General features: G+C 52.0%; 1 long non-coding RNA gene across 1 annotated transcript; it reads left to right on the top strand.

The window, feature by feature from the left end:
* Positions 1 to 890: 890 nt before the first annotated feature.
* Positions 891 to 5,160, top strand: LOC116659278. Its single transcript, XR_004314548.1, has 2 exons — positions 891 to 2,986; positions 4,307 to 5,160. It is a non-coding gene; the product is annotated as an uncharacterized LOC116659278 (long non-coding RNA).
* The last annotated feature ends 9,835 nt before the right edge of the window (positions 5,161 to 14,995 follow it).

Genomic DNA, 14,995 nt, shown 5'->3' with positions numbered 1-14,995 from the left:
CCTGTAAATAACTGATGGGTCAAGGAGGAAGAACCAAGGGAAATTTTAAAAGTACATTGAAGTGAATGAAAGTGAAAATACAACATATCGATTGTGGGGTAGGTACAGTTAGAGCAGAGCCAAGAGGGAAATTTATAGAGTTTAAGTATATATTAGAAAAGGAAAAAGTCTCAAAGCAATAATCCAAGCTCCGCCTACAGCAGACCACCTGGAAACTAGCAGAAAACTACATGGGAGTCCCCTCTTGGTCCTGCCCCATGCTAAGGCCATAGCGACTCTCTCCTCCACATCTGGCACATGCTCAAAGATTTCAGTGGGGGTCTTGAAAAGATATTTGTACATCCATGTTCACAATAGCCAAAAGGTGGAAGCAATCTAGATGTCCATCAATGGATGAATAGATAAACAAAATATGCTCTAAATATACAGTGGGGGAAATCTGGCCTGTTACCTGGATGAACCTGGACGACATGATGCTAAGTGAAATGAGCCAGACACAAAAGGAGAACTATTGCATGATTCCACTGATTTGAGGTACCTGGAACAGCCAGATCCACAGAGACAGGTTGCCAGGAGCAGGAGTGCGGGGGGATGAGGGAGTTACCCTCTAAAGTATACAGAGCCTTCAGCTTTGCAAGATAAAAAGGGTTTTGGAGATGGATGGTGGAGATGGTTTGTACAGCAATGTGGATGTACCCACTGCTGCTGAACTGTACGCCCCAAATCATTAAGATGGTAAATTTCATGTTATATATATTTTATCACAATTAAAGAGAAAAAAACTACTTCTAAAAACTGTTTTAAATTTTTAAGAATTCTGTGCTAGTTGCTCCCCTCTGCTATTAACCCCTGATTATTAACCTAAATGATTCTCTAATGTTGCAGAAGATGAAGCCGCCTGAGGGAAATGTTCCGGGGTGAGAGAGCACATCTTACAGTGGACTTCTCTGCCCGTGGGTCCGGATGGCCCTGCAGGGGAGGAATGTTCAAATCTTCCCAAGCCTTTCTTTCTGGTTTGTGAAAAAGCAGGTGAAGAGAGATCTGCCTGAGCAGGAAGATGCAGCCCCTGCCCCTCTCCCGCCTTTCCATAATGTGAGGATGGGCGGAGCGGGGTGGGGCGGGGCGGGGCTCAGGCCTCCATTCCAGCCCCTCTCTTGCATCCCCTGGGACGGGCTCCCAGGTGGACACCCATCGTCTGTCAGGGGAGGTACAGCGGGGTTCAGACACTTGGGTCTAAGTCACAGGGTCTCTGGGCTCCCTGGATCTCTGAGTACAGGTTCCCTCTTGGGGAAACGGGGAGACACTCGCTTCTGGGGAGGACAGACTCACTGGAAACGTTTGGCTCGGTTATATGGAATCTGAGTCACTCCCCAAATGCCCTCTGCGGCAGTTTACCCTCATGCCTGCTCTTTGTGATGACTTCTCTGAAGCGCTCATTCACCCATTCATTCACTCACTCAAAGAGCATGCGCTGTCTACCGGGTGGCAGACGCACAGCTGAGCCCCAGGGCAACAGAGATGACGGAGACAGACCTGCCCTGCGGCTTCCAGCGCAGAAGGGGGTGGAGGACATCGGATAGGAGGTGACACAAAGCTGGGTGAGGCCTGTGACAGGGCTTTGGGCACAGAGGACAGGAAAGATGTTTAGTGATGTCTAAACAGATTTGAAGATTAGACAAAGTTAGCTGGGCAAAGGTGGGGGGGGCCAGAGCAAGGCACACGGAGGGAGAGCGCGCATGATGCCCTGGGGTCCAGTGGGCAGGACCCAGAAAATTGGATTTTGGGAGAAACGTGGAGTGTGAGGGAAGAGCGCCGAGAGCTGGGCTGGCTGCCGAGGCCCGGTTGGCTGTGTGAGAGAGATTGGGCCGCATTCTGAGGGTGGCGGGAAGGCCTGGAGGCTCCGGGGCAGGGACCTGGCTGTAAGCGGGTTCCGCAGCTGGCGATGGAGGTGGGGGGTCCCACTCAACTAGCGGAAGCAGCCACAGCTGCTGCTCTGGGCTGGCTGGGCAGCCAGGGCTCTCAGTGCCACCCCCGGGCACCTGTCCAGCCTGCTGCCTCCCAGCGCTGGCTCGCTCCCCTGCCCTGCCAGCCTGGGAGACAGAGACCGTTGAAATGCTTCTTCATCCAGGGGCCCCCGAGACTGGAGCCAGGATAGACCTCAGCCTCCACAATGTGGAGGCAGATGAAATTCCGAAGGGTTCCGAATTAACCCACGTCTGAGTCTCTGAGCAAGCCTGCCTGAGGCAGGGTCTCCATGAACCAGCATCCTGTGGCCCAGTAATTTTTTGAACTGAGGGCTAAGACTGAGGGCTGATGCGGGCACTGGATCAGCTCAACTGTGCCAGAACCACTCTGCAGCCCACCTTCCTCCCCCAACTGCGTGCTTGTGTGTGCGTGTGTGTGTGTGTGTGTGAGTGAGTGCGTGTACACACACACAGAGTCTTGGGAGGTGGGCTTTGCTGCTGTGCACCAAGGGCTAAGGGTCTCCTTTCTGTGGGCAGTAAAGGGTCCTTTCATGGAAATTACAGACAGCCGGGTGCTGGGGCCAGGAGGGGCCCCAGAGTTCATCTCTCTACTCCAGTGATTCCAAAGTTCTTCGAATATGCTATTATTTAGTGATATTTTTCTTTAAATCGATTCACTTAAAATGAAATACACTGATTTAAAAAGGGGAATGCATTCCAATTTTCTAATGAAAAATGATTTTCACTTTCTATATATAGGAGGTTGAAAAATAAAAGCCTAACCATCTGAAGAAGGTTGTCCATATACTACATAAAATCATTCGGTGTTCCCCAGTAGGTAGGTGTACCCCAGCTGGGGATTTTGTTGGATCTGAGAGCATTTGGGAGAAGTCTCTGCGCCAGTGCCCTACTGGGCCCCAAAGCACAAGAGCCCACAGCCAGGAGGATGGACCCCAGGCCCCCTCACGCAGCAGGGCTGGTGCTGACCTGAAGATGCAGGTGGGAGGCCACAAGGTCTCACGGTAAGGGTGCTACAGAGGGAGTGGTCAGCCAACGGGCCTGCAGGGCTGATCCAGGAAGGCTTCCGGAGGGTGAGGCTCCAGCTGCCTCCCGAAGGACATGCAGTGATGCTGGGCTGAGGACACTCCTGGCTGAGGGGCCCAGTGCCCTCGAGGAGCTGGAGGGCATCTAGAGAGACCAGCAAGCTGGCCATGGTGGACCCTTATTCCAACCTAAATAGTAGGGTTGTGAGAGGCCAGTTGCGAGACCTGGGAAGTTCTTTATGAGGCTGATGCAGGCAGGCACAATTGACGTTGCAATTACAGAAAATCCACAGAAATGACCCACCGCCCCAGATACAGTGAGAGTCTTCAGTCCTTCCTCTGTGGCTTCCATCATCGTGCCCCCACCCTCTCCCCTCCCCTAGCTCTCCAATATCCCTTCCTGGCCCCTTGGTTGGACGCTGTTCCTCAGGGTTAGCCCTGGCTGCCTGCTGTCCCTGCCCTTGCACATTCTCCCTGCCATAGGCTGCCCCTCCTTTCCTGAGGGTGGTGGGAGCCCTCTGCATCCCTATAGTGAGGCAGGACGGGATACGGAAGGGGGGCGCTCAGGAGTTAGAGCTGATGGAAGGAGGGGAACGGAGAGATACAGGTGATTGGGAGGGAAGGGGCCAGATGGGAGGGACGAGGCTGGCCTGCCAGGTGTGCGGAGGATGCAGCCTCCTGACAGCGCCTGGGATGGAGGGCACTCTGTGCTTGTTGACTGGCTGCTTGAGGGCAGGAGTGGCTGAAGGGGTGTAAAGAAGATGATCAGAAGCCCAGGGTTCCTGGCTCAGGGGCTCTGCCCGGTCCCACCTGCTTTGGGCTCCCCAGGGCTGACTTTGCGGGTTGCAGCTCTGTGGGGTTCCTCCTTTGGACACTATCCCATGGCCTTTGGCCAGCCCTCTGTCCCAGAGAGCAAGGAGAGAGCTTGCTAGTGCTGGAACTTCTGCAGAAATTTGCCAGCCCAGGGAGGCCCCAGTGTTCCTGAGCAGAGAGCAAAGGCTACCCACTGCGTCCCTCAGCAATCACTGTGCCCAGTCCCCACCCCTGGAGGGACCAGGAGCAACATCTCCTGGTCTGGTTTGGGCTTGTGTCTTTCACTACACAAGAGTTCCCGGGTGCACAGTGGGACTGGCCAAAGGAGGGGACACTGTGCCTGCGGCGCTGGTGCCAGAGCCTTCTGAGGGTGGAGGAGTAAATTCATGTCCTGGAAACACTCGGGTGGACAAGTTAGAAATTCTAAAACCAGGGGCAGTGCCAGCCAGAGGTTACCCAGTGTCATCCAACCTGCTCATTTGACAGGAGCGGCCCAGAGAGGGAAAGAGCTCTGCCCGGGGTCGTACATGGAGTGACACGGCCGGGCCCGGAACCAAGTCTCCTGGCTCCACCAGATGATGCCCTTGGGAGGGTGAACAGACACCGAGTAGAGAAATGGCAGCAGCAGGTAACAGGTGCCGAGGAGCCGCAGGCGGAATGGGGGTGGGGCGGGCACAGCAAAAGCCAGAGGGACGGTTCAGGCCCTGGGAAGATGCTTAATTTAAAGGCACCCTGGTTTTATCAAGCTTTTTTAAAAATATTTATTATTTAGGCCTATGGAATGATTTACCTACATACGCCAGAGTTGTTGGGAGAATTGAATGAGATAATGGACGTGAAAGGACTGTGGAAACCCAGTAGCTGTACAAATATTATTCCTTATTATCACCTTATTGTCAGAGGCTTGCAGTCCTGACACCTGGGTCTTCTGGAGATCAATACGATGACAGAGCTGGAAGGGATCCCAGAGGTCGCCAGACCCCCGCTCCCTCTCAGCGGGGTCTGGGCAGGGCAGGACCAGAATCCTGGGGCCTTCTTTTAGAAAAAGAATGCAAAACTACAAAAGTGATGTTAATACAAAAATGAATCTTTACTTAGAATGAGAAAGCACAACAAATTACACATTTCAAAAAGCTGACAACACAGACGTCACAAAAACTGAGCCAAAAATAACAATATTTTATGTGCCATTGTTATCGATCACCTGCTTTGACTCAGCCGCAGTCCTTTTCTCCTAGCTGTTTTGGCTGGGTGTTCTTTGATCTCCTCTTCACAGGACAATCATTGGTATTGTCATGTTCTAGAGAGAGAATAAAAAGATAATTCTGTCTTTCCTGTAAGCGTGGTTGATCCCAATTTGTTTTTATTGTTGATAGTTTGAACACACATTTCTTCTGGCGTCCTTGCTTGGTGTTGGTGATGTCGCATCTGGACTGTCCTCCACGTGGGCTGCCCCCACCACGTGAGCCGGCTCCTGGTGGGGGGCAGGCCCACCGGGAGCCCCAGCCTATGTCTGCACTCTGCACAGCCCATCAGCATCCCCCGAGCAGCTGCTTTGGCTCAGTCACATCCTTGCCCACCTCGACGTCCACCTCCCTTGGTGGTCCAGTCCTGGGTGGGTGGGTGCAGGGTGGCCACGTGGCCTGGGTCATGGTGACCTCTGAATGGGAGGCTCTGAGTACTGTCTTATTCTTCCTGGGATCAAAGCGTGTGGGGCCTTGGTGGGGGCTCCAGAAACAGGTGGATGCCGGCCATTGGAGGAGGAGCTGCACGGTGGTCCCGGGAACTTGTTAGGAGTGGGTGTGAGCTCAGCTGGGGAGGTGTGCCTGCCTCATCTGGGTCCACCATGGCCTCCTAGCCGCCCGGAGGAGAACATGCTGGGACCAGCAAGGCCTGTGTGAGCCTGGGGCTGTGAGGTGTGGGCCCTGGTGGCCTCATGGTCAGTCGCCCTCTGACGCCACTGATTTCCCAAAGGCATCTGAGCGATGCTCGTGATACGAGGGTCCTGTGGGAAACCCTACATTACCACTCCCATAGTAAAAGTTCTGAGATGTCCTTTAGTCAAGATACCCAATGATTTGCCTAACAGAACTTTCCCCAAATTTGACCTCAGAACCCTTCTTTCACTTAACATCCATTAGCATCCTCAACTTAGGGGAATGTTATCATATAGAGACTTTTTTAGAGAAAAGCGCGGGGAGTTAACGTCCAGATGCTCTCCAACAGACCCCGCAGGAGCTCCCACAACTGGTTTCCCCACCAGGAACAGATGGACCTGAGAACGTCTTTCTCAGTGAAGTTACACATTCAGCAAAGGGCTAAGCAAGCCCTATGCTCACACGACCGGGGCTCAGATTGGATTTAATTAAATACAACTTTCCCAATTTGGTTTAAGAAAACCTAGGTAGTGGGGAATCTAGTCAACAACTCTGTAATAACTTCGTATAGTGGAAGGTCTAACGAGACTCATTGTGGTGATCATTTTGAAATGCAAAGAAATATTGAATCACTACATTGTGTAACAGGAACTGACATAGCGTTCTAGGTCAATCAGACTTCCAAAACAAATAAACAAATTCATAGAAAAAGAGACCAGATTTGTGGTTACCACAGGCCGAGGCTGTGGGGAGGGGAGACTGGATGAAGGCAGTCAAAAGGTACAAACTTCTAGTTAAAAGATAAGTAAGTACAAGGGATGTAATGTACAACATGATACATATAATTAACACCCCTATGTATTATGTATAAAAGCTGTTAAGAGAGTAAATCCTAAGAGTTCTCATCACAAAGAAAAAATTTTTTCTATTTCTTTAATTTTGTATCTACTAGAGACAATGGATATTCACTAAACTTATGGTGATAATCGTTTCACGATGTGTGTAAATCCAATCACTCAGCTGTCCACTTTGAACGTATACAGTGCTGCCAGCTCTCTCTCAATAAAACTGGGGGCAAAAAAAGAAAACCTAGGTTCACACTAGGAGTGTAGGGAGGTTGGTGACATTTGGGTGGAAGGGAGGAGAGGAACACTGTTCAAGGTTTACAAAATCAGAGACAGTTTCAGAAATTAAAAAAAACAAAACTCCTCCAAACACAGGGCAGTACATACAACCTCAGGGTTGTCCTAAGATTCTGAATGCCACATGTCGGGTGACTGGGCATCAGTCAGAGGAGCTGGACCCGCATGGAGGGAAGTGCAAAGTGGTAGCCGTGGAAGATACACACTTGCATGTAAACTTGTAGCTTTGGGTGTGGAATGATCTGGAAAACATATATATGCGGATAACAGAAGAGGGGACGTGGTAGGAGTGGTGCAGAATTTGTGAAAAGTCACTTATGTGGAAGAAATAGATGACATGATGGACATAGATTGGAAACCCTTTGTCATTATAACTTCAACTCTCCAGAGTCTTGCTGAGAATACTATTCAACTTCTTGACCTCCCTTAAGAATAAAAACAGCTACATATTTTTGAACACCTGTTTATGTACCAAACTTTGCATTAAGCATCATACATTTGCTGTCTTATTTAATCCTTATAATATACCAGGTGCTACTGTCTCCATTTTATGGATAAAGAAACTGAGGTTCAGAGAGGTTAAGTAACTAACACGTGCTCACACAGCTAGTGAATGGTAGAGCTGGGATGTAAATCCAGGTTTTCATGTTCCAAATCCTGTGTTTTCCCCTTGACTACAGAGTAAATGACAAGAGGTACTCCGGCAGCTCCTGAGACCCTGAAGTATGTTCTTCAAATCCACAACTCATGTCTGTGGTGGAGGAGATATTGAGCCAGTTTGGACAAAAAGTTCAGCCTTAACAATACAGCTGTAGAGCAGGGGTTTCAAACTTAGGCTGGTGGGTAGAATGCTTGGGAGCCATGGACGTGAATGAGAAATACTTGCATCTCATTCTTACTAACTTCTAACTGAATTCAGCATTTCTTTCACTATCATGTAAGCAATAAACCACAGTATCAGCGGTACCTGTGATTTTGCCACCAAAAGATGCTACAGGTAGTTTCATGTCCCATTACGGCGTTTACAGAGCTCCCCCAAAACAGTGCGCGCTGCTCACCGCCACTTTGTGCATGATCAGACCTGCTCCTAGGCCTTGATTTCAGTGTGTTAAGAAAAAATATGTAACTGTGATATCTATTAGTTTTCAAAAATGTTTTGATAACGCTGCTTCAATATAATCCATTGGTTTTATTTATTTTATGCACTCAAAAGTGTTATTCTGATAAAGGCTCCGTTAAGCCTTCCCCAGACTGTCAAAGGGTCCAGGCACAAAATGGTCTAGAAGCCCTGAGTCAGAGCAAGGGGGATACAGAGTCCAACCCTGATCGTATCACCTGGTAGCCGTAGGACACCGAGTCAGTTCCGTAGCCTCATGGACTGTCTCTCTGAAATCAGGGTTTCTCAGCCTCGTCACCACTGGCATTTGGGCTGGGCGATTCCCTGCTGCGGGGTCTATGCTGTGCGTGGTTGAGAGGTTAGCAACATCCTTGGCCTCAGCCCACTGGCTGCCAGGAGTGGAACCCCTCTGCCCCGTTGTGACAACCCCAAATGTCTCCAGGCATCGCCAAATGCCCCCTGGAGGGCAGAATCACCACCGTGCTGGACCCACAGTGTGATGCTAGAGGGTTATTCGAGGCTTAAGTGCAATTCTGTCTCAATGCCTGAGCATGCAGTCAGCGGGGCGTTTCTTTAACGCGTTTTTGTTAGGACGCCAGATTTCGGTAAGTTCAGAGTCAAGAGAGAGGCTGGTCTCGTGGCCTGGGATTCCGCAAGGAAGTCCCTCCAGAGTGCTGGCAGCCCTCACAGTGGTGATTCTGACAAGGGACTCCCGGGGACCCCAGCCTCGGCAAGCCCTGGGTGGGGAAGAGCAGGGACCCCCCGAGTACCGGAGGAGTGTGGGCTGACGTAAAGGATGCTGGCTTCAGGGCGGGGAGGGGGCAAGGCGAGAGTGGCAGGGACACACTGCTGCCCCGACGGATGGCGCAGGGCTGACAGGAGACTCAGGGAAAGGGAGTGTTTCTGATTGCTTCAGAGGACAGAAGGACAAAGAAGAGAGTTTCGAGAGCGGCTAACATTGTGAGTGTTTGCTCTGTGCTGGGTGTTGTTCTAAGCCATCTGTCATCATGGTATTTAATCCTTACAACATACCACGAGGTTGGTGTTCTTAGCAGCCTCACTTTACAGGGGATGGATCTGAGGCTTCAGTGTCAATGATCTTGCCTGACTTTGCTTCCGTAAGTGACAGAGCTGAAATTTAAACCCAGGTCTGTTGGCCTTCAATGCCCAGGCTTTTAAGGAACAGACAGAACTGCCCAGTGCCCCCTCTAAACCCAGAGCTGCTTCTGTGAAGCCAGTGTTAGGGGCCCGTGAGGACTCTCAGAGGCCAGGGCGCTCCTGAGACTGGAGATGCTCACGTGAGGCGGTATTTGGCCAAAATGGAGAAGGCGGGGCTGGGACCCACAGACTTGCGAATTCGGTGTTGATGTTAAACAAGCATCTGGTTCAGTGACTAAATAGATGGCTTCTCAGCCCTTGGATGTGGAAGTGGCATTGAGGTAAGTGACCATGAGATCCCAAGTTAACAAAGAACAAGTAATGCCAGACCGACTGCATTCCTCTTGATGGCTCTGCCCTTCGGGTGGTTCAGGGTGGTGGAGGGGGACACGTAGATGGTTGTCCTTTGGGCTTGTGCCCCTAACTCTCGTGACTTTGGTGGGGACCCACCTGGAAAGCGAGCTGGATGTTACTAGGGTGGGCTGCTTTCTGGTGGGTTGAAGACCTGTGTCCCAGAGAGCACCCGTTCAGCCACCACGAGTCAGAGGGCATCTCAGGAGGGAAGTGGAGGTGGTTCAATAATCAAAGAGGATCTGCTTACAATGACTTGCTTATGGAGAAAGCAAACACCACTGTCTTTTTGTTTTCATCTTTCACTTTACATCTGGGATATGGGGGAGGGGAGCCAACGGCACTGGCTGGTGGAACAGTAATGGGAACAGCTAACACTTGTGAATGTGTTAGACCCAGTCCGTGCCAGACGTGGGTCTCATCACGGTACGTGGATGAACTCGCTAGTTCCTCCCAACGAGCCTGTGAAGCAGGTCCTATTAGTCTTCATGTTTTACACTTGGGGAAACGGAAGCAGAGTAGGATGTCATGGCCAGCAGGCCGCTGAGACGGAGAGTCCCTTGAGGCTGAGACTGTCCTTGAAGGTAGGGGAAGAGTGGCTGCTGTGTGCACAAGAAAGATGACCACGCTGCCCCAGGAGCTTCCGTCTCCCGCTCTGGGGAGCCTTCACTGTCTCCCAGGCGGGGCTGGGGGCTTCCTCCACGTGCTTGCCGGGCCCCAGGGATCTGGTGCTGTTGCCATACCTCCACAGGGTTCATAATTTCCGGTGGGCAAACGTCATCTCATCCATTTAGGGACCCTCAGCTTGTAGCTCTTCACGGCCTTCCCATGAATGTGGATGACGGGGTTGGGAGGAGTCTAGGACTGAGGGCTGGGAAGAGTTATCAAGTATGGAGGAAGGATGAAAACCCTGGGGCCACGAAGCCCAAGGTTAGCAAATGTCTACAGGGCATGCACCACAGAACCTCAATGAAAGGTCGAACGGAGGGGATGACATAAGGGAGATGATTGTCGTACCCCAGAATGTGGTCTTGCAGGAAGCTGCGGGATGTTCTTTCCCGAGTCCTTGGGGAGCTTGGAGAGGGGACCTTGTAACAGACTCCCTGGCCTCACATGTGCTTCTCCAGCCCATGAGCCAGGAAGCCCATACAGTCTTTGAAGTTCTAGTTGTCACAATCGGGCAGCTCTCCTTATCCCTTGAAAGGCAGAGAGATCTGAAAGCCACGGAGGAGTCTTATGTGCATATCGATCTCTAAGTGAAGGAGGTCAGTCTGCTAAAGCTGCATACTGTGTGATTCCAACTACGTGACATTCTGGAAAAGGCAAAACTATAGAGACAGCAAAAAGATCAGTGGCTGCCGAGTTTCCAGCTCAGGGAAGGGTGAACAGGTGGAGCAGAGGGGATGTTCAGGGCAGTGAAACTACTCTGTATGACACTGCCATGGTGGATACGTGTCACTGTACGCTTGACCAAACCCAAAAAATGAGCCCTGATGTAAAGTATAGAGTTTTGTTAATACTAATGTATCAATATTGGCTCCTCAGTTGTAGCCGGGGTACCACTAACGCAGACGTTTATAATACGAGAAACTGCACCGAGAGAGGGAGGTATAGGAACTCTGTACTTCCTGCTCAGTTTTCTGTAAACCTAAAATGGCTCTAAAAAATGAAGTCTATGAAAAAACCACATATCTCTGTGTCCTGCCTGCAGCAGGACCAGGAAATAGTGCTGATGCACTCAGTGAAGTCACAGATCCGCACTCCCCCTGACGGATGTGAACGCGGGCACAGCCAGAATGAACGTGGCACCTGTCTGCTTCCTTCCCGACCTCCGTGCAAAGTGCACACAGGCTGAATGTGCTTCGCAGGACAGGAAATGCCACGCCATTATGAGGAATTTGTGGGCAAAATCAATCAAATAGATTTGTTGGGCTTTTAGTTGCTTCAGGTCATCATAGTGAAATGGACTCCGTGAGGGGCGCTGCTAGTGTTTGCTTCTGGCCAAGGGGTCCAGGTACCTGCCGGGAGGCCAGAGCTGCCTCGGCCAGTGGTCTCACGTCCCTCACCCGTGTTCCGATTGAGGTGGCTGCAGAGTTTCTAGAGGGTGGACCCCCCCCTGAGGAGATGCCGGATAGGGGTGCCCTGGGCGGTGGGAGGAGGAGCTGGGAGAAGTGTGGGATGTTGTCCGCGGGGGAGGGGTGGGAGTGGGTGCTGCTAAGAGAGATCCCAGGGATGGGACTGGGTGATGTTTAACTCCGGATTTTAAGAAAATCTGGGAAAGAGAGTTTCACCATGTCAGAGCTGCAAGAGATTTTTGAAACCATCTATTCCTTCCTGTCACTGTACCGCTGTGGAACCCAGTGCCTGGAAGGTTTCCCTAGAGACCCAGTGGTGCCCTCAGCTGGGTTCAGATGTCCCTGACTCCTAGGCCGTCTCCACAAATTGAGCAGGCCTGCAGAACACTCTCAGACCTGCTCAACTTCCCTGCTTCACACCTTCGGGTGGCTTCCCAGTCCTCTAAGGGACACACCTGCCTCCTTTGCATGGCCCCAGGCCTCTCCCATCTGGCCCTGAGTTACCTCTCCAGTCCCTCCCAACCCCCCACTACCACCTTGAGGCCGGAAGCACAGAACTACTTTCCATTTCCCATCCCCCACAACCCCCCCATACCTCCGCTCCCCCCTACCCCACTCCCCGCTCTGCCTGCTCCCGGCTGGGCTGTCATCTGCGGGCAGCCTCTGAGAGCCCAGGTCTGGGTCTCATGTCCTTAACTTCAGAGCTATGGGTTTGAAGCTGCCTGTTTACAGGTCCTTATTCCACTGGACTGGAGAGTGGAGACACGGCCTGGTCCATAGCAGGTGCTTAATGAATATTTACTGATGGAACGGGGTCTGTAAATATTCTTACAGGCTCAAGGCAGACAGTAGCAGTCTCTTTCCCTCAGGCTCCACTCCATCCCCCTTGCCCCAAGCTCTTTATGCATCTGCTGGTTTTGGGGTTTCTTTACCCCAGGGTCTTGGAGGACCAGGGGCCAGGGTTCCCACAGGCTCTGAACACGTGGATGAGGCACTAAGCATGGCCGGCAGATTCGGCTCCTACTCAGGTAGCTGGGCACCCCCCTGCCCACTTAACACGGGGCACAGCAGGCACCCAGGGGCGGATTTCCAGCCCAGCATGGAGACGGTACCCACCTGCCACAGCACTTAAGCACTGCCGCGGTGACGCCGTGCACTCTGTGTTGTTTTACGGTTTCAGTGAGATTGTGTTCAGCATCCGCCCTCCCTGGTAAGCAGCTGCTGCTCTCTGGGGCCCTGTTCTGCAGGCATCTTTACCATGGACTTCCTCCTTTATCACCTTGGAAGTGAATGGACATTAACTTTTATGCTTTAAGTCCAAAATAGACAATAAAATTAGGGAAGCACGTTAGTGTTAATCTACAGGGCTGCCTGTGGAGGTGATCTGAGTCCTTCAGCGTCCTTGGGGGAATTTCTGAGGTTGCCTTGCTCTCCCTGGGCAGAACTTTCTGTAGCAATCAGAGAAGGCTGAGCTAGGAGGCAAGGCAAATAAATACCCAAAGGGCCAAAGATTGACAACTTCCTTCTGCATATAGAAGCCAGGGAGGTGCTCCTGGGAAGAAGGTGCAGGGGTACAGTCATGGTGCATTTCAGCCCATCCACTGGGGGCAGCCCAAACAAGCTGTGTCTGCAGACACTTTCCAGGGTGGCAGGGACCACAGCAGGTCAACAATGCCAGGGCTGCATGCCGAGTGAGTCACCAGCACGACACTGTTCCTCACACCAGACCACAAGTGGAGAGCAGTGGCCATTTATCAAGTGCGTACTATGCACTGACTTCCACTGGCTGTCATCCTTGCTGCAGCCTGGTGGGGAAGGCAGAGGTAGAACATTTCTAAGTTCTGCACGAAGAAATTGAGGTGGGGGTGGAAGGCACTAGTTCATCCAAGTCCACAGCCAGTTAGTGGTAGAGGCAGGTTTTGAAGCAGGCGACGGCCTGTACCAAAGCCCGTGCTCTCCCAGGACGCTGCACCAGCTCTGTGGGGGATGCCTCGGGACCCGGGCGTCCCGGGAGGAGGGCTGCCTAGTGTGGGCAGAGTGGAGGGAGGGAGGAAAGGACCAGGCTGTGGCTGAGAGCCTGTGTATGTCACTCCCAACCATCTGGGGCTGCTGTGTGGCTGGGGGCAAGACATTCCTGCAAGAATAGGAGGCAGTCCCGGCCACATGTCAGCTGCTGGGATGGGTGTAATTAGGTGGGAAAGGCTCTAAAGAGCCCACACTAGCAAATCACCACCTTGCAATTAAAAAAAAAAAAAAAAAAGCTACATGGAAGTAAAGTGTGAAGATTCCCTGTGACTTCTGCTGTGTGTAAGACGGGGAGCTAGTCAGCCTGAAAACTGCTGCTCCGAGGGTCCCTGAAACCCAGACCCGTGAAACACCCCAGGCTGACGCCGCAGACACCCGGGTTCTCTGCTGGCTGTAGGCTCCTGACCACATCCCCCAGCGCCTCCCTCTCCCACGGCAGAGAGTGCTTTGCTGGGAATGGCTCTCTCTCACCTCCGGGCACCGGCTCACAATACAGCCGCTTTGTTCTCGTACCTACTAATTCCTGAGGCAGGGTGAGAAAGATCGATTCTGTTCATACCCCAAGGGCTCTGGGGCTTTTACGTGAAGAACCAAAATCCCAACATGCTTGGGATAGCATGAGGATGCTTTCTTGCCACATAAGCTCACTATAATAAAAAAAAAAAATCACGGTAAAGAATACTTGAGTGAGACTCTGATGGGGCCACAGACTAAAGGGATTGAGGAGAGGATCCAGGTAATTAGGTTGGATATTGTCTGACACTGTCACTAAGCAGGCATTTCCTTCCTACCAGCCTCTGTGCTTGGAGCAATGTTGACACTGATACCTGGATGTGCGACCTGTCTCCCAGGCACGGCGGGCTGGAGAGGCATCCCTGTGCTCAGGGAGCAGGCGAGCGGGCTGCATGCTGCTGCTCTCTGCTTTGGGAGGAAGAACATTTTTGGGAAGGAGGCCAGGCCAGGCCCCAGAGACAGCCCTGAATGTTTCTTTCCTGGGAAATAAGGTACTTACCTAGGGTTCTCTGAGTCACGCCCCTCCACTTATGGGGATGCAGGGAAGGACGGGGTGGCGTGAAGAGCTGAGACCTGGCTCAACAGGGATCCTGGGAAGGATGCTGGGGGAGGCTGCCCACAGTGATCTCTGGACCCCCACTCCCACCCAGCTGCCCACGCCATCTGTCTGTGAGCCAGCCAGGTGGAGTTTAAGCGTGAACACAAGTGAAAACCAGCTTCCATCACCAAACAATGTTATAATTACCCAGCATGCTATTGCCCAGGACACCGGGTGAGGCAAGCCCTTCCCAGTCCCTTCCCTCCTTCAGCCTCTGTTTCTAGTCCTTCAGTGTCTCCATCCCCTATGACCACCATCCCTGCCCCTCCCTGCCCGCCCGACTGCACTCCACTATTAAAGTCACGCTTCCAACTGTCAC

Source organism: Camelus ferus, chromosome 23 (genome assembly GCF_009834535.1).
Source record: "Camelus ferus isolate YT-003-E chromosome 23, BCGSAC_Cfer_1.0, whole genome shotgun sequence".
Lineage (NCBI taxonomy): Eukaryota > Metazoa > Chordata > Mammalia > Artiodactyla > Camelidae > Camelus > Camelus ferus.
This window is presented reverse-complemented; position numbering and strand designations above follow the sequence as displayed.